The sequence below is a fragment of the Oncorhynchus nerka genome, unplaced genomic scaffold, assembly GCF_034236695.1.
Source record: "Oncorhynchus nerka isolate Pitt River unplaced genomic scaffold, Oner_Uvic_2.0 unplaced_scaffold_864, whole genome shotgun sequence".
NCBI classification, from domain to species: Eukaryota; Metazoa; Chordata; class Actinopteri; order Salmoniformes; family Salmonidae; genus Oncorhynchus; species Oncorhynchus nerka.
In genome coordinates, this window is record NW_027040420.1 from 116157 (window position 1) to 143929 (window position 27773).

The following is a 27773-nucleotide window of genomic DNA, read 5'->3' on the forward strand; positions in this document are numbered from 1 at the left end:
TAAGAATCAATAAAGAATACATTATTTAAGAATCAATTAAGAATACATTGTTTAAGAATCAATTAAGAATACATTCTATAAGAATCAATTAAGAATACATTCTATAAGAATCAATTAAGAATACATTCTATAAGAATCAATTAAAAATACATTGTTTAAGAATCAATTAAGAATACATTGTTTAAGAATCAATTAAGAATACATTCTATAAGAATCAATTAAGAATACATTCTATAAGAATCTATTAAGAATACATTCTATAAGAATCTATTAAGAATACATTGTTTAAGAATCAATTAAGAATCAATTGTTTAAGAATCAATAAAGAATACATTATTTAAGAATCAATTAAGAATACATTGTTTAAGAATCAATTAAGAATCAATTGTTTAAGAATCAATAAAGAATACATTATTTAAGAATCAATTAAGAATACATTGTTTAAGAATCAATTAAGAATACATTCTATAAGAATCAATTAAGAATACATTGTTTAAGAATCAATTAAGAATACATTCTATAAGAATCTATTAAGAATACATTGTTTAAGAATCAATTAAGAATCAATTGTTTAAGAATCAATAAAGAATACATTGTTTTAAGAATCAATAAAGAATACATTGTTTTAAGAATCAATAAAGAATACATTATTTAAGAATCAATTAAGAATACATTGTTTTAAGAATCAATAAAGAATACATTATTTAAGAATCAATTAAGAATACATTCTATAAGAATCAATTAAGAATACATTATATAAGAATCAATTAAGAATACATTCTATAAGAATCAATTAAGAATACATTCTATAAGAATCTATTTAGAATACATTGTTTAAGAATCAATTAAGAATACATTGTTTAAGAATCAATTAAAAATACATTCTATAAGAATCAATTATCAAGGGTGAATCATGGTTGTTATTCTTACAAGAGGAGTGTGTTGTATTGGGAAAATCTCACCATAAGGAAAGTTATTTGTTTCAAATGCAATGCATTTTGTTATGTGAAAAACTGTATATTTTTTCTTATTAAAAATAAACTTACTGTAAAACTGTCTAATCTCATGCGGTGACTACTTCCTGATCTGAATAAGAGTTCTGTCAGATCAGGCTGACCTTAGCTGTCAGTAGTGATAGACCCATCAGTAGTGTTGACCTGTCAGTAGTGTTAGACCTGTCAGTAGTGTTAGACCTATCAGTAGTGTTAGACCTGTCAGTAGTGTTGACCTATCAGTAGTGTTGACCTGTCAGTAGTGTTGACCTGTCAGTAGTGTTGACCTGTCAGTAGTGTTGACCTGTCAGTAGTGATAGACCTGTCAGTAGTGTTGACCTGTCAGTAGTGTTGACCTGTCAGTAGTGTTGACCTGTCAGTAGTGTAGACCTGTCAGTAGTGATAAACCTGTCAGTAGTGTTGACCTGTCAGTAGTGTTGACCTGTCAGTAGTGTTGACCTGTCTTGACCTGTCAGTAGTGATGACCCATCAGTAGTGTTGACCTGTCAGTAGTGTTAGACCTGTCAGTAGTGTTAGACCTATCAGTAGTGTTAGACCTGTCAGTAGTGTTGACCTATCAGTAGTGTTGACCTGTCAGTAGTGTTGACCTGTCAGTAGTGTTGACCTGTCAGTAGTGTTGACCTGTCAGTAGTGATAGACCTGTCAGTAGTGTTGACCTGTCAGTAGTGTTGACCTGTCAGTAGTGTAGACCTGTCAGTAGTGATAGACCTGTCAGTAGTGTTGACCTGTCAGTAGTGTTGACCTGTCAGTAGTGTTGACCTGTCTTGACCTGTCAGTAGTGATGACCTGTCAGTAGTGTTGACCTGTCAGTAGTGATAGACCTGTCAGTAGTGTTGACCTGTCAGTAGTGTTGACCTGTCAGTAGTGATAGACCTGTCAGTAGTGTTGACCTATCAGTAGTGTTGACCTGTCAGTAGTGTTGACCTGTCAGTAGTGTTGACCTATCAGTAGTGTTGACCTGTCAGTAGTGTTGACCTGTCTGGACCTGTCAGTAGTGATGACCTGTCAGTAGTGTTGACCTGTTAGTAGTGATAGACCTGTCAGTAGTGTTGACCTGTCAGTAGTGTTGACCTGTCAGTAGTGTTGACCTGTCAGTAGTGTTGACCTGTCAGTAGTGATAGACCTGTCAGTAGTGTTGACCTATCAGCAGTGTTGACCTGTCAGTAGTGTTGACCTGTCAGTAGTGTTGACCTGTCAGTAGTGTTGACCTGTCAGTAGTGATAGACCTGTCAGTAGTGTTGACCTGTCTGGACCTGTCAGTAGTGTTGACCTGTCAGTAGTGTTGACCTGTCAGTAGTGATAGACCTGTCAGTAGTGTTGACCTGTCAGTAGTGTTGACCTGTCAGTAGTGATAGACCTGTCAGTAGTGTTGACCTATCAGTAATGTTGACCTGTCAGTAGTGTTGACCTGTCAGTAGTGTTGACCTGTCAGTAGTGATAGACCTGTCAGTAATGTTGACCTGTCAGTAGTGTTGACCTGTCAGTAGTGGTTGACCTGTCAGTAGTGTTGACCTGTCAGTAGTGTTGACCTGTCAGTAGTGATAGACCTGTCAGTAGTGTTGACCTATCAGTAGTGTTGACCTGTCAGTAGTGATAGACCTGTCAGTAGTGTTGACCTATCAGTAGTGTTGACCTGTCAGTAGTGTTGACCATCTCCCCTCCCTCTGTTTCTCACCCCCCCTCTCTGTCTCTCTCTGTCTCTCTCTCTCTCTCTCTCTCTCTCTCTCTCTCTCTCTCTCTCTCTCTCACTCTCTCTCACTCAGCTCACTCTCCCACTTCTCCCTCTCTCACTCTCACTCTCCCACTTCTCTCTCTCTCTCCCCTCCATCCACCAGGGTGCTGTGATAACCCCAGCTATGGACCTCTCCATGCCCATTCAGCCCTCCAGTATGATGGGTCCTATAACACAGCAGATAAACCACATGTCCTTGGGAAACACAGGAACCGTAAGTCTGACTGTAATCCTGCTTTGTCGTCTATCACCCACCAGGTGTCCTTTGGAGTTATTTTAATAAGCTTGACATCTTGATAAACTCATTTCCTGACGACGGCTCACTGATCTTCGTACTTGGCGACATCAACCTCACAACGTCTGCCTTTGATTATTTTATTTTCAACTCCTTCTTTTTCCTCCATGCATCCTTGCCTCCTTGCCTCCTTGCCTCCATGCTTCCTTGCCTCCATGCTTCCATTCCATCTTTGCCTCCTTGCCTCCTTGCCTCCATGCCTCCATGCCTCCTTGCCTCCATGCTTCCTTGCCTCCATGCCTCCTTGCCTCCATGCCTCCATTCCTCCTTGCCTCTATGCCTCCATGCCTCCCTGCCTCCTTGCCTCCTTGCCTCCTTGCCTCCTTGCCTCCACGCCTCCTTGCCTCCTTGCCTCCACGCCTCCTTGCCTCCATGCCTCCTTGCCTCCATGCCTCCTTGCCTCCACGCCTCCTTGCCTCGCTCTTTCCCAGTCGTCTCCAGCTCACACAGAAATAGGCGTGACCTCATCTTTACTAGAGGCAATGCATTGAGTGTAAGTGACTCTGGATGAGAGCGTCTGCTAAATGACTAATATCCAGGTGTTTTTCCTGCTCTCTAACAGCAGTACATGTGTGCAGCAGCTGCTCCAATGCAAGGAGCCTACATTCCTCAGTACCGTGCAGTGCCTGCCTCCGCCCTCACAGTGGACGTAAGTTAAACTCTTTACCATGCAGATTTAACCCTAACCCATAACCTACGACACCATAACCTACAACACCATAACCCACAACACCCTAACCCACAACACCATAACCCACAACACCATAACCTACAACACCATAACACACAACACCATAACCTACAACACCATAACCTACAACACCCTAACCCACAACACCATAACACCCTAACCCACCACAACACCCTTAACCCACAACACCCTTAACCCACAACAACACCATAACCTACAACACCATAACCCACAACACCATAACCTACAACACCATAACCTACAACACCCTTAACCCTTAACCCACAACACCATAACCTACAACACCCTAACCCACAACACCATAACCTACAACACCATAACCTACAACACCCTTAACCTACAACACCATAACCTACAACACCCTAACCCACCACAACACCCTAACCCACAACACCCTAACCCACAACACCCTAACCCACAACACCCTAACCCACAACACCCTAACCTACCACAACACCATAACCCACAACACCCTAACCCACAACACCCTAACCCACAACACCCTAACCCACCACAACACCCTAACCCACAACACCCTAACCCACAACACCATAACCCACAACACCCTAACCCACAACACCATAACCTACAACACCCTAACCCACAACACCATAACCTACAACACCATAACCTACAACACCCTAACCCACAACACCATAACCTACAACACCATAACCCACAACACCCTAACCCACAACACCATAACACCCTAACCCACCACAACACCATAACCTACAACACCCTAACCCACAACACCATAACCTACAACACCCTAACCCACCACAACACCCTAACCCACAACACCCTAACCCACAACACCATAACACCCTAACCCACCACAACACCATAACCTACAACACCCTAACCCACAACACCATAACACCCTAACCCACCACAACACCATAACCTACAACACCCTAACCTACAACACCCTAACCCACCACAACACCCTAACCCACAACACCATAACCTACAACACCCTAACCCACAACACCATAACCTACAACACCCTAACCTACAACACCCTAACCCACCACAACACCCTAACCCACAACACCATAACCTACAACACCCTAACCCACAACACCATAACCTACAACACCCTAACCCACAACACCCTAACCCACAACACCATAACCTACAACACGATAACCTACAACACCATAACCTACAACACCATAACCTACAACACCCTAACCCACAACACCCTAACCCACAACACCCTAACCTACAACACCATAACCTACAACACCATAACCTACAACACCATAACCTACAACACCCTAACCCACCACAACACCCTAACCCACAACACCATAACCCACAACACCCTAACCTACAACACCCTAACCCACCACAACACCCTAACCCACAACACCATAACCCACAACACCCTAACCTACAATACCATAACCTACAACACCCTAACCTACAACACCCTAACCCACCACAACACCCTAACCTACAACACCATAACCCACAACACCCATAACCCACAACACCCTTAACCTACAACACCCTAACACACAACACCCTAACTGACAACACCATAACCCACCACAACACCCTAACCTACAACACCATAACCTACAACACCCTAACCTACAACACCATAACCCACAACACCCTTAACCTACAACACCATAACCTACAACACCCTAACCTACAACACCATATCCTACAACACCATAACACACAACACCCCAACTGACAACACCCTAACCTACAACACCATAACCTACAACACCATAACCCACAACACCCTTAACCTACAACACCCTAACCTACAACACCATAACCCACAACACCATAACCTACAACACCCTAACCCACAACACCCTAACCCACAACACCCTAACCTACAACACCATAACCTACAACACCATAACCTACAACACCATAACCTACAACACCCTAACCCACCACAACACCCTAACCTACAATACCATAACACACAACACCCTAACCCACAACACCATAACCCACAACACCCTAACCTACAACACCCTAACCCACCACAACACCCTAACCCACAACACCATAACCCACAACACCCTAACCTACAATACCATAACCTACAACACCCTAACCTACAACACCCTAACCCACCACAACACCCTAACCTACAACACCATAACCCACAACACCCATAACCCACAACACCCTTAACCTACAACACCCTAACACACAACACCCTAACTGACAACATCATAACCCACCACAACACCCTAACCTACAACACCATAACCTACAACACCCTAACCTACAACACCATAACCCACAACACCCTTAACCTACAACACCATAACCTACAACACCCTAACCTACAACACCATATCCTACAACACCATAACACACAACACCCCAACTGACAACACCCTAACCTACAACACCATAACCTACAACACCATAACCCACAACACCCTTAACCTACAACACCCTAACCTACAACACCATAACCCACAACACCCTTAACCTACAACACCATAACCCACCACAACACCCACCATGCAGCAGTAACACTCTCAACATACGTTCCCAAAGTAAAGCCTTAATCCAATGGAGGTATACATCAGCTGTACTCACAGCCCATGTACCATGCAGTACTTCCTGTAAACCCACGACATCCACACTTAACTAAGGGCCTGAAATCTCTTTAAGATCCAACTAGGTCTCACAGCCTCACGTCAGAATTGGACGTTTATCCCATTCCGCAAAACGTCAAATTTCAATGTTGTTCCAAACGTGACATTTTGCAGTGTTTACAGGTTTTAAGTTTCAGAGGCATTAACTCCAATTAAGGTTTGTGATTGGCTTAAAAAAATGTAAAACATCTCAAAAAACACGTCTTCTTTTGCTGGGTACAAACATGCATTCGCCCATTTGCCATCCCTGTCCACAATGCCCTGGTACAACCAAAAAGCCTACTTGAAGGTAGCAGCGTTCACTGTTGTCCCTAGTGTCCGGTTTCCAAGTTATCTCCCGACGCCCTCAGACATGGACGGACGTGGAATACTGACTTGGAAAACTGACTTGTATGACTTGTGACCTGACTGACTTGGAATACTGACTTGTATGACTTGTGACCTGACTGACTTGGAATACTGACTTGTGACCTGACTGACTTGGAATACTGACTTGTATGACTTGTGACCTGACTGACTTGGAATACTGACTTGTGACCTGACTGACTTGGAATACTGACTTGTGACCTGACTGACTTGGAATACTGACTTGTATGACTTGTGACCTGACTGACTTGGAATACTGACTTGTATGACTTGTGACCTGACTGACTTGGAATACTGACTTGTGACCTGACTGACTTGGAATACTGACTTGTATGACTTGTGACCTGACTGTGAGATCTCAGTTTGTAAATGTAAGTGTTTTTTGGGGGGTAATGTACTGTATATTCCGTTTGGGATCATTGGATGATTAACAACAACAACAAAACGTTTTGAACGTGAATCTCAAATCTCAAGAATCAACCCTAAAAAGATAACTGTGACCTCATTTCCTGTGTCTCTCTTCCTGACTCATGATAACTGTGACCTCATTTCCTGTGTCTCTCTTCCTGACTCATGATAACTGTGACCTCATTTCCTGTGTCTCTCTTCCTGACTCATGATAACTGTGACCTCATTTCCTGTGTCTCTCTTCCTGACTCATGATAACTGTGACCTCATTTCCTGTGTCTTTTCCTGGTTCTTCCTTCTCTTATCAGGCAGTGGTGACAGAGGACTCGCCCCAGACTGTACCCCCCTCCTCACAGGACCCTAATGGACAGCCACCCCTGGACAGCGACTCAGCTGCCTACTCCTACCAACAGACTAAGTAAACACACACACACACACACACACACACACACCTGCCTACATACTCAGAAGTGAGAACCTCAATATAAAATATCTTTAAAGTTCGGATGTGCTACAGCCAAGCCACCGACTGTGATCTCTGATCAGATCGTCTGCCGACTCAAATGAATCGTAAATTAAATACGATATATGCTCTATCTGCTGCATGCCTACTACTCTGTATCGAAGTGTATAGTGTATATTGATGTGTATAGTGTATATTGATGTGTATAGTTTAAGTGATGTGTATTGATGTGTATAGGGTATATTGATGTGTATAGTGTATATTGATGTGTATAGGGTATATTGATGTGTATAGTGTATATTGATGTGTATAGTGTATATTGATGTGTATAGGGTGTATTGATGTGTATAGTGTATATTGATGTGTATATTGATGTGTATAGTGTATATTGATGTGTATATTGATGTGTATAGTGTATATTGATGTGTATATTGTGGTGTATAGTGTATATTGATGTGTATATTGTGGTGTATAGTGTATATTGATGTGTATAGTGTATATTGATGTGTATAGTGTATATTGATGTCTATATTGATGTGTATAGTGTATATTGATGTGTATAGTGTATATTGATGTGTATATTGATGTGTATAGTGTATATTGATGTGTATATTGATGTGTATAGTGTATATTGATGTGTATAGTGTATATTGATGTGTATATTGATGTGTATATTGATGTGTATAGTGTATATTGATGTGTATAGTGTATATTGATGTGTATATTGATGTGTATAGTGTATATTGATGTGTATAGTGTATATTGATGTGTATAGTGTATATTGATGTGTATAGTGTATATTGATGTGTATATTGATGTGTATAGTGTATATTGATGTGTATAGTGTATATTGATGTGTATATTGATGTGTATATTGATGTGTATAGTGTATATTGATGTGTATAGTGTATATTGATGTGTATATTGATGTGTATAGTGTATATTGATGTGTATAGTGTATATAGTGTATATTGATGTGTATAGTGTATATTGATGTGTATAGTGTATATTGATGTGTATAGTGTATATTGATGTGTATATTGATGTGTATAGTGTATATTGATGTGTATAGTGTATATTGATGTGTATAGTGTATATTGATGTGTATATTGATGTGTATAGTGTATATTGATGTGTATAGTGTATATTGATGTGTATATTGATGTGTATATTGATGTGTATATTGATGTGTATAGTGTATATTGATGTGTATATTGATGTGTATAGTGATGTGTATAGTGTATATTGATGTGTATATTGATGTGTATAGTGATGTGTATATTGATGTGTATATTGATGTGTATAGTGTATATTGATGTGTATATTGATGTGTATATTGATGTGTATAGTGTATATTGATGTGTATAGTGTATATTGATGTGTATAGTGTATATTGATGTGTATATTGATGTGTATAGTGTATATTGATGTGTATAGTGTATATTGATGTGTATATTGATGTGTATATTGATGTGTATATTGATGTGTATAGTGTATATTGATGTGTATATTGATGTGTATAGTGATGTGTATATTGATGTGTATATTGATGTGTATAGTGTATATTGATGTGTATATTGATGTGTATATTGATGTGTATAGTGTATATTGATGTGTATATTGATGTGTATAGTGATGTGTATATTGATGTGTATATTGTATATTGATGTGTATAGTGTATATTGATGTGTATATTGATGTGTATAGTGATGTGTATATTGATGTGTATATTGATGTGTATAGTGTATATTGATGTGTATATTGATGTGTATATTGATGTGTATAGTGTATATTGATGTGTATAGTGTATATTGATGTGTATATTGATGTGTATATTGATGTGTATATTGATGTGTATAGTGTATATTGATGTGTATATTGATGTGTATAGTGTATATTGATGTGTATATTGATGTGTATATTGATGTGTATAGTGTATATTGATGTGTATAGTGTATATTGATGTGTATATTGATGTGTATAGTGATGTGTATATTGATGTGTATATTGATGTGTATAGTGTATATTGATGTGTATATTGATGTGTATATTGATGTGTATAGTGTATATTGATGTGTATAGTGTATATTGATGTGTATATTGATGTGTATATTGATGTGTATATTGATGTGTATAGTGTATATTGATGTGTATATTGATGTGTATAGTGTATATTGATGTGTATATTGATGTGTATATTGATGTGTATAGTGTATATTGATGTGTATAGTGTATATTGATGTGTATAGTGTATATTGATGTGTATATTGATGTGTATAGTGTATATTGATGTGTATATTGATGTGTATATTGATGTGTATAGTGTATATTGATGTGTATAGTGTATATTGATGTGTATATTGATGTGTATAGTGTATATTGATGTGTATATTGATGTGTATATTGATGTGTATAGGGTGTATATTGATGTGTATAGTGTATATCGATGTCTATATTGATGTGTATAGTGTATATTGATGTGTATATTGATGTCTATATTGATGTGTATAGTGTATATTGATGTGTATATTGATGTGTATATTGATGTGTATAGTGTATATTGATGTGTATAGTGTATATTGATGTGTATATTGATGTGTATAGTGTATATTGATGTGTATAGGGTATATTGATGTGTATAGTGTATATTGATGTGTATATTGATGTGTATAGTGTATATCGATGTCTATATTGATGTGTATAGTGTATATTGATGTGTATATTGAGGTGTATAGTGTATATTGATGTGTATAGGGTATATTGATGTGTATAGTGTATATTGATGTGTATATTGATGTGTATAGTGTATATTGATGTGTATAGTGTATATCGATGTCTATATTGATGTGTATAGTGTATATTGATGTCTATATTGATGTATATAGTGTATATTGATGTGTATAGTGTGTATTGAGGTGTATAGTGTGTATTGAGGTGTATAGTATATAGTGATGTGTATAGTGTATATTGATGTGTACAGTGTATATTGATGTGTATATTGATGTGTATAGTATATAGTGAAGTGTATAGTGTATATTGATGTGTATAGTGTATATTGATGTGTATAGTGTATATTGATGTGTATAGTGTATATCGATGTTTATATTGATGTGTATAGTGATGTCTATATTGATGTGTATATTGATGTGTATATTGATGTGTACAGTGTATATTGATGTGTATATTGATGTGTATAGTATATAGTGAAGTGTATAGTGTATAGTGATGTCTATATTGATGTGTATAGTGTATATTGATGTGTATAGTGTTTATTGATGTGTATAGTGTATATTGATGTCTATATTGATGTCTATATTGAGGTGTATAGTGTATGTTGATGTGTATATTGATGTCTATATTGATGTCTATATTGATGTGTATAGTGTATATTGATGTGTATATTGATGTGTATAGTGTATATTGATGTGTATATTGATGTGTATATTGTATATTGATGTGTATAGTGTATATTGATGTGTATATTGTATATTGATGTGTATATTGATGTGTATATTGTATATTGATGTGTATAGTGTATGTTGATGTGTATATTGATGTGTATAGTGTATATTGATGTGTATAGTGTATATTGATGTGTATAGTGTATATTGATGTGTATATTGATGTGTATAGTGTATATTGATGTGTATATTGATGTGTATAGTGTATATTGATGTGTATATTGATGTGTATAGTGTATATTGATGTGTATAGTGTATATTGATGTGTATAGTGTATATTGATGTGTATAGTGTATATTGATGTGTATAGTGTATATTGATGTGTATATTGATGTGTATAGTGTATATTGATGTGTATAGTGTATATTGATGTGTATAGTGTATATTGATGTGTATATTGATGTGTATAGTGTATATTGATGTGTATAGTGTATATTGATGTGTATAGTGTATATTGATGTGTATATTGTATATTGATGTGTATAGTGTATATTGATGTGTATATTGATGTGTATAGTGTATATTGATGTGTATAGTGTATATTGATGTGTATAGTGTATATTGATGTGTATAGTGTATATTGATGTGTATAGTGTATATTGATGTGTATAGTGTATATTGATGTGTATAGTGTATATTGATGTGTATAGTGTATATTGATGTGTATATTGATGTGTATAGTGTATATTGATGTGTATAGTGTATATTGATGTGTATAGTGTATATTGATGTGTATAGTGTATATTGATGTGTATAGTGTATATTGATGTGTATAGTGTATATTGATGTGTATAGTGTATATTGATGTGTATATTGATGTGTATATGGTATATTGATGTGTATAGTGTATATTGATGTGTATAGTGTATATTGATGTGTATATTGATGTGTATAGTGTATATTGAGGTGTATATTGATGTGTATAGTGTATATTGATGTGTATAGTGTATATTGATGTGTATATTGATGTGTATATTGAGGTGTATATTGATGTGTATAGTGTATATTGATGTGTATAGTGTATATTGATGTGTATATTGATGTGTATAGTGTATATTGATGTGTATATTGAGGTGTATATTGATGTGTATATTGAGGTGTATATTGATGTGTATAGTGTATATTGATGTGTATATTGATGTGTATAGTGTATATTGATGTGTATAGTGTATATTGATGTGTATATTGATGTGTATATTGAGGTGTATATTGATGTGTATATTGAGGTGTATATTGATGTGTATATTGATGTGTATAGTGTATATTGATGTGTATAGTGTATATTGATGTGTATATTGATGTGTATAGTGTATATTGATGTGTATATTGATGTGTATAGTGTATATTGATGTGTATAGTGTATATTGATGTGTATATTGATGTGTATAGTGTATATTGAGGTGTATATTGATGTGTATAGTGTATATTGATGTGTATATTGATGTGTATAGTGTATATTGAGGTGTATATTGATGTGTATATTGAGGTGTATATTGATGTGTATATTGAGGTGTATATTGATGTGTATAGTGTATATTGATGTGTATATTGATGTGTATAGTGTATATTGATGTGTATAGTGTATATTGATGTGTATAGTGTATATTGATGTCTATATTGATGTGTATAGTGTATATTGATGTGTATAGTGTATATTGATGTGTATATTGATGTGTATAGTGTATATTGATGTGTATATTGATGTGTATAGTGTATATTGATGTGTATAGTGTATATTGATGTGTATATTGATGTGTATAGTGTATATTGATGTGTATATGGTATATTGATGTCTATATTGATGTGTATAGTGTATATTGATGTGTATAGTGTATATTGATGTGTATAGTGTATATTGATGTGTATATGGTATATTGATGTGTATATTGATGTGTATAGTGTATATTGATGTGTATATTGATGTGTATATTGATGTGTATATTGTATATTGATGTGTATATTGATGTGTATATTGATGTGTATATTGATGTGTATATGGTATATTGATGTCTATATTGATGTGTATAGTGTATATTGATGTGTATATTGATGTGTATATTGATGTGTATATTGTATATTGATGTGTATATTGATGTGTATAGTGTATATTGATGTGTATATTGATGTGTATATTGATGTGTATATTGATGTGTATATTGATGTGTATAGTGTATATTGATGTGTATATTGATGTGTATATTGATGTGTATATTGATGTGTATATTGATGTGTATAGTGTATATTGATGTGTATAGTGTATATTGATGTGTATATTGATGTGTATAGTGTATATTGATGTCTATATTGATGTGTATAGTGTATATTGATGTGTATAGTGTATATTGATGTGTATAGTGTATATTGATGTCTATATTGAAGTGTATAGTGTATATTGATGTGTATAGTGTATATTGATGTGCATTCATTCCTCATCTGTAAAAGAGACCTAGGTCTCAGGATTACAAATATTTTCTTTCTCTTTCTCAGATAACAGGAGGATGCCGAGCGATGTGTTTCCGGTAACTGCATTGCCTTGAGACAGCGGCTGCATTGAAGCACTGAAGGGATGGAGGGAGGAAAAATACTGGAGGAAAAATACTGGATGACAAAAAGGAGGACAAAGAGAGATTGTTTTATCTTTGCACAGGCATCAAAAAAAGACTTTGTTTTATCTGTCCAGAGAGAGAGAGAGAGAGAGAGAGAGAGATGAGAGAGAGACAGAGAGAGAGAAAGAGAGAGAGATGAGAGAGAGACAGAGAGAAGAGAGAGAGAGAGAGAGAAGAGAGAGAGAGAGAGAGAGGTTGTGATTGTGATGCAGATGCAGATGCAGATAAAGTCTCAGAAGATGGAGAGGTGCAATATGGGACATTGAGTTTATTGAGCGGGCCAGCATGAAACTGGAGTCATCCTTCGAAAAATAACAAAGTGAAAAAAATATTTTTAAAAATTTAAAAATTTAAAAAAGGAACTTAAAAAGGAACAAACGGACAGAAATCCATGTGAATGTGCAGTTTGGTTTTCAGATCATGACAGTTTTTTTAATAGGACGCAAAGTTTTAAAGAAAGGTTTTAGAGAAAAAACAAACAAATTAAACGGGTTGTCTTCCTTTGATATTAAGCTACTATATTTTTTTTTATTATTTTCATGATTTAAAATGTAGTTTTCTAGAGAGAGAAAAAAAAAAAGTTAAATCTTTTTTTTGCCTTAATTTCTCAGACGTTGGAAACTCGTCGGTCATTTTGTCTAAAATTGTTTAATTAAAACATCTGTAAAAAATAAAAAAAATAAAAATAAAAAAGAGGGTTATAAAATGCTTCAGATGGTTCATGATAAACCGAGACTAAATCTATAGAGGTCAGATGCACAGGTTATAAAGAGAACTGTAATGAAGAAGATTTTATATGATGTGGTTTGTAGTCATTTGTGTTTGTTTTTTTTTGGGGGGGGGGGGGGGATCTCCATGGTGATAGTAGGTGGGCGGGGGCAAGAAAAATTATATATAACCGCTGTATTGTGGGAAATGCAGTTTATCGATGAAAAAATGTTTTGGGTTACTTAACAATGGCATTAGTGGGTTTTTACTTGCAATATTTTGTTTTTACAAAGTTCAACATTTTTTTTGTTTTTGTTGCCTGCTTTTGCTTGTCTCATCGCAAAACAAGAAATGAAAACAAAAAACAACCAAATAAGTCGACGTCCAGTGAAAACATAAATATATTGATAAAAATGATCTGTGTACAAAGGGACATGTGTTGAAAAATGAAGCAATAGTTAAAAAAAAAAATTTGGTGACAATTTTCTCTAGTCTTTTTTTTTTATAGCTGTGTATCAAATGCAGCCAACAAACAGAAGTTTTTTATACCACAGAAGAACAAACAGGGAGATACAGTGGAGTAGACTGAGAGATTTGTAAAAAAAAAACATATTTTAACTTTTCCGTTTGGCTTTCTTGCTTTTGTTGTATGATGCTCTGTACATTAGATGGTTCGTGGGTTGGACCTGTGGGCTTAAGGACTCTTCCCATTGGCTCTGTTGGGGTTGAGGTGTTCATAGGGTTCTACCATTGGTGCAGTCACGTGTCACTCATACCTTCAGCAAGAAGGTGTGTAAAACAGGTCAGAGAACTGTGCCACAGATAAAAAGCTTAGTTGTAATCGTAACCCTTCTACAAGGGGGAGCTCCAATATAATCTGAGAGAAATCTGACACAGAGAAACAGAGAAAACCCTTCAGTTTCAGTGTCTGATATAGTGATGGTGGTTTATCCAATGTAAAACCACACAGTCTCTCTTCATTTACCACTGAACGGACAGCCACTGTTATAACAGACACAAACCAGGAAGTACATGTTACAGGAAGTAAAACTCATCTGCTGAGCCCCGTTACTGAAGGGATAGAATACTACTGTCTGCAAAGACATCATGCTAGTTTCTGGTTGCTTATCTGATCAACTTTAGCTATCTTGTCTGAGACAAAGACATCATGCTAGTTTCTGGTTGCTTATCTGATCAACTTTAGCTATCTTGTCTAAGACAAAGACATCATGCTAGTTTCTGGTTGCTTATCTGATCATCTTTAGCTATCTTGTCTGAGACAAAGACATCATGCTAGTTTCTGGTAGCTTATCTGAACATCTTTAGCTATCTTGTCTGAGACAAAGACATCATGCTAGTTTCTGGTTGCTTATCTGATCAACTTTAGCTATCTTGTCTGAGACAAAGACATCATGCTAGTTTCTGGTTGCTTATCTGATCATCTTTAGCTATCTTGTCTGAGACAAAGACATCATGCTAGTTTCTGGTTGCTTATCTGATCATCTTTAGCTATCTTGTCTGAGACAAAGACATCATGCTAGTTTCTGGTTGCTTATCTGATCATCTTTAGCTATCTTGTCTGAGACAAAGACATCATGCTAGTTTCTGGTAGCTTATCTGAACATCTTTAGCTATCTTGTCTAAGACAAAGACATCATGCTAGTTTCTGGTAGCTTATCTGATCATCTTTAGCTATCTTGTCTGAGACAAAGACATCATGCTAGTTTCTGGTAGCTTATCTGATCATCTTTAGCTATCTTGTCTGAGACAAAGACATCATGCTAGTTTCTGGTTGCTTATCTGATCATCTTTAGCTATCTTGTCTGAGACAAAGACATCATGCTAGTTTCTGGTTGCTTATCTGATCATCTTTAGCTATCTTGTCTGAGACAAAGACATCATGCTAGTTTCTGGTAGCTTATCTGATCATCTTTAGCTATCTTGTCTTAGACAAAGACATCATGCTAGTTTCTGGTTGCTTATCTGATCATCTTTAGCTATCTTGTCTTAGACAAAGACATCATGCTAGTTTCTGGTTGCTTATCTGATCATCTTTAGCTATCTTGTCTTAGACAAAGACATCATGCTAGTTTCTGGTTGCTTATCTGATCATCTTTAGCTATCTTGTCTTAGACAAAGACATCATGCTAGTTTCTGGTTGCTTATCTGATCATCTTTAGCTATCTTGTCTGAGACAAAGACATCATGCTAGTTTCTGGTAGCTTATCTGATCATCTTTAGCTATCTTGTCTGAGACAAAGACATCATGCTAGTTTCTGGTTGCTTATCTGATCATCTTTAGCTATCTTGTCTGAGACAAAGACATCATGCTAGTTTCTGGTTGCTTATCTGATCATCTTTAGCTATCTTGTCTTAGACAAAGACACCATGCTAGTTTCTGGTTGCTTATCTGATCATCTTTAGCTATCTTGTCTTAGACAAAGACATCATGCTAGTTTCTGGTTGCTTATCTGATCATCTTTAGCTATCTTGTCTTAGACAAAGACATCATGCTAGTTTCTGGTTGCTTATCTGATCATCTTTAGCTATCTTGTCTTAGACAAAGACATCATGCTAGTTTCTGGTTGCTTATCTGATCATCTTTAGCTATCTTGTCTGAGACAAAGACATCATGCTAGTTTCTGGTAGCTTATCTGATCATCTTTAGCTATCTTGTCTTAGACAAAGACATCATGCTAGTTTCTGGTAGCTTATCTGATCATCTTTAGCTATCTTGTCTTAGACAAAGACATCATGCTAGTTTCTGGTAGCTTATCTGATCATCTTTAGCTATCTTGTCTTAGACAAAGACATCATGCTAGTTTCTGGTAGCTTATCTGATCATCTTTAGCTATCTTGTCTTAGACAAAGACATCATGCTAGTTTCTGGTAGCTTATCTGATCATCTTTAGCTATCTTGTCTGAGACAAAGACATCATGCTAGTTTCTGGTTGCTTATCTGATCATCTTTAGCTATCTTGTCTTAGACAAAGACACCATGCTAGTTTCTGGTTGCTTATCTGATCATCTTTAGCTATCTTGTCTTAGACAAAGACATCATGCTAGTTTCTGGTTGCTTATCTGATCATCTTTAGCTATCTTGTCTTAGACAAAGACATCATGCTAGTTTCTGGTTGCTTATCTGATCATCTTTAGCTATCTTGTCTTAGACAAAGACATCATGCTAGTTTCTGGTTGCTTATCTGATCATCTTTAGCTATCTTGTCTGAGACAAAGACATCATGCTAGTTTCTGGTAGCTTATCTGATCATCTTTAGCTATCTTGTCTTAGACAAAGACATCATGCTAGTTTCTGGTAGCTTATCTGATCATCTTTAGCTATCTTGTCTTAGACAAAGACATCATGCTAGTTTCTGGTAGCTTATCTGATCATCTTTAGCTATCTTGTCTTAGACAAAGACATCATGCTAGTTTCTGGTAGCTTATCTGATCATCTTTAGCTATCTTGTCTTAGACAACGACATCATGCTAGTTTCTGGTAGCTTATCTGATCATCTTTAGCTATCTTGTCTGAGACAAAGACATCATGCTAGTTTCTGGTTGCTTATCTGATCATCTTTAGCTATCTTGTCTTAGACAAAGACATCATGCTAGTTTCTGGTAGCTTATCTGATCATCTTTAGCTATCTTGTCTGAGACAAAGACATCATGCTAGTTTCTGGTTGCTTATCTGATCATCTTTAGCTATCTTGTCTTAGACAAAGACATCATGCTAGTTTCTGGTAGCTTATCTGATCATCTTTAGCTATCTTGTCTTAGACAAAGACATCATGCTAGTTTCTGGTAGCTTATCTGATCATCTTTAGCTATCTTGTCTTAGACAAAGACATCATGCTAGTTTCTGGTTGCTTATCTGATCAACTTTAGCTATCTTGTCTGAGACAAAGACATCATGCTAGTTTCTGGTTGCTTATCTGATCATCTTTAGCTATCTTGTCTTAGACAAAGACATCATGCTAGTTTCTGGTAGCTTATCTGATCATCTTTAGCTATCTTGTCTTAGACAAAGACACCATGCTAGTTTCTGGTAGCTTATCTGATCATCTTTAGCTATCTTGTCTTAGACAAAGACATCATGCTAGTTTCTGGTAGCTTATCTGATCATCTTTAGCTATCTTGTCTTAGACAAAGACATCATGCTAGTTTCTGGTTGCTTATCTGATCATCTTTAGCTATCTTGTCTGAGACAAAGACACCATGCTAGTTTCTGGTTGCTTATCTGATCATCTTTAGCTATCTTGTCTTAGACAAAGACATCATGCTAGTTTCTGGTTGCTTATCTGATCATCTTTAGCTATCTTGTCTTAGACAAAGACATCATGCTAGTTTCTGGTTGCTTATCTGATCATCTTTAGCTATCTTGTCTTAGACAAAGACACCATGCTAGTTTCTGGTTGCTTATCTGATCATCTTTAGCTATCTTGTCTGAGACAAAGACACCATGCTAGTTTCTTGTCTTAGACAAAGACATCATGCTAGTTTCTAGTTTCTTGTCTGAGACAAAGACATCATGCTAGTTTCTAGTTTCTTGTCTGAGACAAAGACATCATGCTAGTTTCTAGTTTCTTGTCTGAGACAAAGACATCATGCTAGTTTCTAGTTTCTTGTCTGAGACAAAGACATCATGCTAGTTTCTAGTTTCTTGTCTGAGACAAAGACATCATGCTAGTTTCTAGTTTCTTGTCTGAGACAAAGACATCATGCTAGTTTCTAGTTTCTTGTCTGAGACAAAGACATCATGCTAGTTTCTGGTAGCTTATCTGATCATCTTTAGCTATCTTGTCTTAGACAAAGACATCATGCTAGTTTCTGGTAGCTTATCTGATCATCTTTAGCTATCTTGTCTGAGACAAAGACATCATGCTAGTTTCTGGTTGCTTATCTGATCATCTTTAGCTATCTTGTCTTAGACAAAGACACCATGCTAGTTTCTGGTTGCTTATCTGATCATCTTTAGCTATCTTGTCTTAGACAAAGACATCATGCTAGTTTCTGGTAGCTTATCTGATCATCTTTAGCTATCTTGTCTTAGACAAAGACATCATGCTAGTTTCTGGTAGCTTATCTGATCATCTTTAGCTATCTTGTCTTAGACAAAGACATCATGCTAGTTTCTGGTAGCTTATCTGATCATCTTTAGCTATCTTGTCTTAGACAAAGACATCATGCTAGTTTCTGGTAGCTTATCTGATCATCTTTAGCTATCTTGTCTGAGACAAAGACATCATGCTAGTTTCTGGTTGCTTATCTGATCATCTTTAGCTATCTTGTCTTAGACAAAGACACCATGCTAGTTTCTGGTTGCTTATCTGATCATCTTTAGCTATCTTGTCTTAGACAAAGACATCATGCTAGTTTCTGGTTGCTTATCTGATCATCTTTAGCTATCTTGTCTTAGACAAAGACATCATGCTAGTTTCTGGTTGCTTATCTGATCATCTTTAGCTATCTTGTCTTAGACAAAGACATCATGCTAGTTTCTGGTTGCTTATCTGATCATCTTTAGCTATCTTGTCTGAGACAAAGACATCATGCTAGTTTCTGGTAGCTTATCTGATCATCTTTAGCTATCTTGTCTTAGACAAAGACATCATGCTAGTTTCTGGTAGCTTATCTGATCATCTTTAGCTATCTTGTCTTAGACAAAGACATCATGCTAGTTTCTGGTAGCTTATCTGATCATCTTTAGCTATCTTGTCTTAGACAAAGACATCATGCTAGTTTCTGGTAGCTTATCTGATCATCTTTAGCTATCTTGTCTTAGACAACGACATCATGCTAGTTTCTGGTAGCTTATCTGATCATCTTTAGCTATCTTGTCTGAGACAAAGACATCATGCTAGTTTCTGGTTGCTTATCTGATCATCTTTAGCTATCTTGTCTTAGACAAAGACATCATGCTAGTTTCTGGTAGCTTATCTGATCATCTTTAGCTATCTTGTCTGAGACAAAGACATCATGCTAGTTTCTGGTTGCTTATCTGATCATCTTTAGCTATCTTGTCTTAGACAAAGACATCATGCTAGTTTCTGGTAGCTTATCTGATCATCTTTAGCTATCTTGTCTTAGACAAAGACATCATGCTAGTTTCTGGTAGCTTATCTGATCATCTTTAGCTATCTTGTCTTAGACAAAGACATCATGCTAGTTTCTGGTTGCTTATCTGATCAACTTTAGCTATCTTGTCTGAGACAAAGACATCATGCTAGTTTCTGGTTGCTTATCTGATCATCTTTAGCTATCTTGTCTTAGACAAAGACATCATGCTAGTTTCTGGTAGCTTATCTGATCATCTTTAGCTATCTTGTCTTAGACAAAGACACCATGCTAGTTTCTGGTAGCTTATCTGATCATCTTTAGCTATCTTGTCTTAGACAAAGACATCATGCTAGTTTCTGGTAGCTTATCTGATCATCTTTAGCTATCTTGTCTTAGACAAAGACATCATGCTAGTTTCTGGTTGCTTATCTGATCATCTTTAGCTATCTTGTCTGAGACAAAGACACCATGCTAGTTTCTGGTTGCTTATCTGATCATCTTTAGCTATCTTGTCTTAGACAAAGACATCATGCTAGTTTCTGGTTGCTTATCTGATCATCTTTAGCTATCTTGTCTTAGACAAAGACATCATGCTAGTTTCTGGTTGCTTATCTGATCATCTTTAGCTATCTTGTCTTAGACAAAGACACCATGCTAGTTTCTGGTTGCTTATCTGATCATCTTTAGCTATCTTGTCTGAGACAAAGACACCATGCTAGTTTCTTGTCTTAGACAAAGACATCATGCTAGTTTCTAGTTTCTTGTCTGAGACAAAGACATCATGCTAGTTTCTAGTTTCTTGTCTGAGACAAAGACATCATGCTAGTTTCTAGTTTCTTGTCTGAGACAAAGACATCATGCTAGTTTCTAGTTTCTTGTCTGAGACAAAGACATCATGCTAGTTTCTAGTTTCTTGTCTGAGACAAAGACATCATGCTAGTTTCTAGTTTCTTGTCTGAGACAAAGACATCATGCTAGTTTCTAGTTTCTTGTCTGAGACAAAGACATCATGCTAGTTTCTGGTAGCTTATCTGATCATCTTTAGCTATCTTGTCTTAGACAAAGACATCATGCTAGTTTCTGGTAGCTTATCTGATCATCTTTAGCTATCTTGTCTGAGACAAAGACATCATGCTAGTTTCTGGTTGCTTATCTGATCATCTTTAGCTATCTTGTCTTAGACAAAGACACCATGCTAGTTTCTGGTTGCTTATCTGATCATCTTTAGCTATCTTGTCTTAGACAAAGACATCATGCTAGTTTCTGGTTGCTTATCTGATCATCTTTAGCTATCTTGTCTTAGACAAAGACATCATGCTAGTTTCTGGTTGCTTATCTGATCATCTTTAGCTATCTTGTCTTAGACAAAGACATCATGCTAGTTTCTGGTTGCTTATCTGATCATCTTTAGCTATCTTGTCTGAGACAAAGACATCATGCTAGTTTCTGGTAGCTTATCTGATCATCTTTAGCTATCTTGTCTTAGACAAAGACATCATGCTAGTTTCTGGTAGCTTATCTGATCATCTTTAGCTATCTTGTCTTAGACAAAGACATCATGCTAGTTTCTGGTAGCTTATCTGATCATCTTTAGCTATCTTGTCTTAGACAAAGACATCATGCTAGTTTCTGGTAGCTTATCTGATCATCTTTAGCTATCTTGTCTTAGACAAAGACATCATGCTAGTTTCTGGTAGCTTATCTGATCATCTTTAGCTATCTTGTCTGAGACAAAGACATCATGCTAGTTTCTGGTTGCTTATCTGATCATCTTTAGCTATCTTGTCTTAGACAAAGACATCATGCTAGTTTCTGGTAGCTTATCTGATCATCTTTAGCTATCTTGTCTGAGACAAAGACATCATGCTAGTTTCTGGTTGCTTATCTGATCATCTTTAGCTATCTTGTCTTAGACAAAGACATCATGCTAGTTTCTGGTAGCTTATCTGATCATCTTTAGCTATCTTGTCTTAGACAAAGACATCATGCTAGTTTCTGGTAGCTTATCTGATCATCTTTAGCTATCTTGTCTTAGACAAAGACATCATGCTAGTTTCTGGTTGCTTATCTGATCATCTTTAGCTATCTTGTCTGAGACAAAGACACCATGCTAGTTTCTGGTTGCTTATCTGATCATCTTTAGCTATCTTGTCTTAGACAAAGACATCATGCTAGTTTCTGGTTGCTTATCTGATCATCTTTAGCTATCTTGTCTTAGACAAAGACATCATGCTAGTTTCTGGTTGCTTATCTGATCATCTTTAGCTATCTTGTCTTAGACAAAGACACCATGCTAGTTTCTGGTTGCTTATCTGATCATCTTTAGCTATCTTGTCTGAGACAAAGACACCATGCTAGTTTCTTGTCTTAGACAAAGACATCATGCTAGTTTCTAGTTTCTTGTCTGAGACAAAGACATCATGCTAGTTTCTAGTTTCTTGTCTGAGACAAAGACATCATGCTAGTTTCTAGTTTCTTGTCTGAGACAAAGACATCATGCTAGTTTCTAGTTTCTTGTCTGAGACAAAGACATCATGCTAGTTTCTAGTTTCTTGTCTGAGACAAAGACATCATGCTAGTTTCTAGTTTCTTGTCTGAGACAAAGACATCATGCTAGTTTCTAGTTTCTTGTCTGAGACAAAGACATCATGCTAGTTTCTGGTAGCTTATCTGATCATCTTTAGCTATCTTGTCTTAGACAAAGACATCATGCTAGTTTCTGGTAGCTTATCTGATCATCTTTAGCTATCTTGTCTGAGACAAAGACATCATGCTAGTTTCTGGTTGCTTATCTGATCATCTTTAGCTATCTTGTCTTAGACAAAGACACCATGCTAGTTTCTGGTTGCTTATCTGATCATCTTTAGCTATCTTGTCTTAGACAAAGACATCATGCTAGTTTCTGGTTGCTTATCTGATCATCTTTAGCTATCTTGTCTTAGACAAAGACATCATGCTAGTTTCTGGTTGCTTATCTGATCATCTTTAGCTATCTTGTCTTAGACAAAGACATCATGCTAGTTTCTGGTTGCTTATCTGATCATCTTTAGCTATCTTGTCTGAGACAAAGACATCATGCTAGTTTCTGGTAGCTTATCTGATCATCTTTAGCTATCTTGTCTTAGACAAAGACATCATGCTAGTTTCTGGTAGCTTATCTGATCATCTTTAGCTATCTTGTCTTAGACAAAGACATCATGCTAGTTTCTGGTAGCTTATCTGATCATCTTTAGCTATCTTGTCTTAGACAAAGACATCATGCTAGTTTCTGGTAGCTTATCTGATCATCTTTAGCTATCTTGTCTTAGACAAAGACATCATGCTAGTTTCTGGTAGCTTATCTGATCATCTTTAGCTATCTTGTCTGAGACAAAGACATCATGCTAGTTTCTGGTTGCTTATCTGATCATCTTTAGCTATCTTGTCTTAGACAAAGACATCATGCTAGTTTCTGGTTGCTTATCTGATCATCTTTAGCTATCTTGTCTTAGACAAAGACATCATGCTAGTTTCTGGTTGCTTATCTGATCATCTTTAGCTATCTTGTCTTAGACAAAGACACCATGCTAGTTTCTGGTTGCTTATCTGATCATCTTTAGCTATCTTGTCTGAGACAAAGACACCATGCTAGTTTCTTGTCTTAGACAAAGACATCATGCTAGTTTCTAGTTTCTTGTCTGAGACAAAGACATCATGCTAGTTTCTAGTTTCTTGTCTGAGACAAAGACATCATGCTAGTTTCTAGTTTCTTGTCTGAGACAAAGACATCATGCTAGTTTCTAGTTTCTTGTCTGAGACAAAGACATCATGCTAGTTTCTAGTTTCTTGTCTGAGACAAAGACATCATGCTAGTTTCTAGTTTCTTGTCTGAGACAAAGACATCATGCTAGTTTCTAGTTTCTTGTCTGAGACAAAGACATCATGCTAGTTTCTGGTAGCTTATCTGATCATCTTTAGCTATCTTGTCTTAGACAAAGACATCATGCTAGTTTCTGGTAGCTTATCTGATCATCTTTAGCTATCTTGTCTGAGACAAAGACATCATGCTAGTTTCTGGTTGCTTATCTGATCATCTTTAGCTATCTTGTCTTAGACAAAGACACCATGCTAGTTTCTGGTTGCTTATCTGATCATCTTTAGCTATCTTGTCTTAGACAAAGACATCATGCTAGTTTCTGGTTGCTTATCTGATCATCTTTAGCTATCTTGTCTTAGACAAAGACATCATGCTAGTTTCTGGTTGCTTATCTGATCATCTTTAGCTATCTTGTCTTAGACAAAGACATCATGCTAGTTTCTGGTTGCTTATCTGATCATCTTTAGCTATCTTGTCTGAGACAAAGACATCATGCTAGTTTCTGGTAGCTTATCTGATCATCTTTAGCTATCTTGTCTTAGACAAAGACATCATGCTAGTTTCTGGTAGCTTATCTGATCATCTTTAGCTATCTTGTCTTAGACAAAGACATCATGCTAGTTTCTGGTAGCTTATCTGATCATCTTTAGCTATCTTGTCTTAGACAAAGACATCATGCTAGTTTCTGGTAGCTTATCTGATCATCTTTAGCTATCTTGTCTTAGACAAAGACATCATGCTAGTTTCTGGTAGCTTATCTGATCATCTTTAGCTATCTTGTCTGAGACAAAGACATCATGCTAGTTTCTGGTTGCTTATCTGATCATCTTTAGCTATCTTGTCTTAGACAAAGACATCATGCTAGTTTCTGGTAGCTTATCTGATCATCTTTAGCTATCTTGTCTGAGACAAAGACATCATGCTAGTTTCTGGTTGCTTATCTGATCATCTTTAGCTATCTTGTCTTAGACAAAGACATCATGCTAGTTTCTGGTAGCTTATCTGATCATCTTTAGCTATCTTGTCTTAGACAAAGACATCATGCTAGTTTCTGGTAGCTTATCTGATCATCTTTAGCTATCTTGTCTTAGACAAAGACATCATGCTAGTTTCTGGTTGCTTATCTGATCAACTTTAGCTATCTTGTCTGAGACAAAGACACCATGCTAGTTTCTGGTTGCTTATCTGATCATCTTTAGCTATCTTGTCTTAGACAAAGACATCATGCTAGTTTCTGGTTGCTTATCTGATCATCTTTAGCTATCTTGTCTTAGACAAAGACATCATGCTAGTTTCTGGTTGCTTATCTGATCATCTTTAGCTATCTTGTCTTAGACAAAGACACCATGCTAGTTTCTGGTTGCTTATCTGATCATCTTTAGCTATCTTGTCTGAGACAAAGACACCATGCTAGTTTCTTGTCTTAGACAAAGACATCATGCTAGTTTCTAGTTTCTTGTCTGAGACAAAGACATCATGCTAGTTTCTAGTTTCTTGTCTGAGACAAAGACATCATGCTAGTTTCTAGTTTCTTGTCTGAGACAAAGACATCATGCTAGTTTCTAGTTTCTTGTCTGAGACAAAGACATCATGCTAGTTTCTAGTTTCTTGTCTGAGACAAAGACATCATGCTAGTTTCTAGTTTCTTGTCTGAGACAAAGACATCATGCTAGTTTCTAGTTTCTTGTCTGAGACAAAGACATCATGCTAGTTTCTAGTTTCTTGTCTGAGACAAAGACATCATGCTAGTTTCTAGTTTCTTGTCTGAGACAAAGACATCATGCTAGTTTCTAGTTTCTTGTCTGAGACAAAGACATCATGCTAGTTTCTGGTATCTTGTCTGAGACAAAGACATCATGCTAGTTTCTAGTTTCTTGTCTGAGACAAAGACATCATGCTAGTTTCTGGTTTCTTGTCTGAGACAAAGACATCATGCTAGTTTCTAGTTTCTTGTCTGAGACAAAGACATCATGCTAGTTTCTGGTATCTTGTCTGAGACAAAGACATCATGCTAGTTTCTAGTTTCTTGTCTGAGACAAAGACATCATGCTAGTTTCTGGTATCTTGTCTGAGACAAAGACATCATGCTAGTTTCTAGTTTCTTGTCTGAGACAAAGACATCATGCTAGTTTCTAGTTTCTTGTCTGAGACAAAGACATCATGCTAGTTTCTAGTTTCTTGTCTGAGACAAAGACATCATGCTAGTTTCTAGTTTCTTGTCTGAGACAAAGACATCATGCTAGTTTCTAGTTTCTTGTCTGAGACAAAGACATCATGCTAGTTTCTAGTTTCTTGTCTGAGACAAAGACATCATGCTAGTTTCTGGTATCTTGTCTGAGACAAAGACATCATGCTAGTTTCTAGTTTCTTGTCTGAGACAAAGACATCATGCTAGTTTCTGGTTTCTTGTCTGAGACAAAGACATCATGCTAGTTTCTAGTTTCTTGTCTGAGACAAAGACATCATGCTAGTTTCTGGTATCTTGTCTGAGACAAAGACATCATGCTAGTTTCTAGTTTCTTGTCTGAGACAAAGACATCATGCTAGTTTCTGGTATCTTGTCTGAGACAAAGACATCATGCTAGTTTCTAGTTTCTTGTCTGAGACAAAGACATCATGCTAGTTTCTAGTTTCTTGTCTGAGACAAAGACATCATGCTAGTTGCTAGTTGCTAGTTTCTAGTTTCTTGTCTGAGAGGAAAAAAGAAAAGTAAAACATACATTTTTTTAAATGTTTGTGCTGCAATTATTTGAGAATTGACTTTAATGTGTTGTGCTGCTATACAAGTGTTCAGTATTGGGGAGCCAGTCAGCCAGTCAGCCAGTCAGCCAGTCAGTCAGTCAGTCAGTCAGCCAGTCAGCCAGTCAGTCAGTCAGCCAGCCAGTCAGTCAGTCAGTCAGCCAGTCAGCCAGTCAGTCAGTCAGTCAGCCAGTCAGCCAGTCAGCCAGTCAGTCAGTCAGCCAGTCAGTCAGCCAGTCAGCCAGTCAGTCAGTCAGTCAGCCAGTCAGCCAGCCAGTCAGCCAGTCAGCCAGTCAGCCAGTCAGTCAGCCAGCCAGTCAGCCAGTCAGCCAGTCAGCCAGTCAGTCAGCCAGTCAGCCAGTCAGCCAGTCAGCCAGTCAGCCAGTCAGCCAGTCAGCCAGTCAGCCAGTCAGTCAGTCAGTCAGTCAGCCAGTCAGCCAGTCAGCCAGTCAGTCAGCAGTCAGCCAGTCAGCCAGTCAGCCAGTCAGTCAGTCAGTCAGTCAGTCAGCCAGTCAGTCAGTCAGTCAGTCAGCCAGTCAGTCAGTCAGTCAGCCAGTCAGTCAGCCAGTCAGCCAGTCAGTCAGTCAGCCAGTCAGCCAGTCAGTCAGTCAGCCAGTCAGCCAGTCAGCCAGTCAGCCAGTCAGCCAGTCAGCCAGTCAGCCAGTCAGCCAGTCAGTCAGTCAGTCAGTCAGCCAGCCAGTCAGCCAGT

The 27773-nt window shown here is 36.9% G+C and overlaps 1 pseudogene; it reads left to right on the forward strand.

Moving 5' to 3' along the window:
- Window positions 1-14516, forward strand: part of LOC135570988 (RNA-binding motif, single-stranded-interacting protein 3-like) — a 60812-nt pseudogene extending 46296 nt beyond the window's left edge.
- The last annotated feature ends 13257 nt before the right edge of the window (window positions 14517-27773 follow it).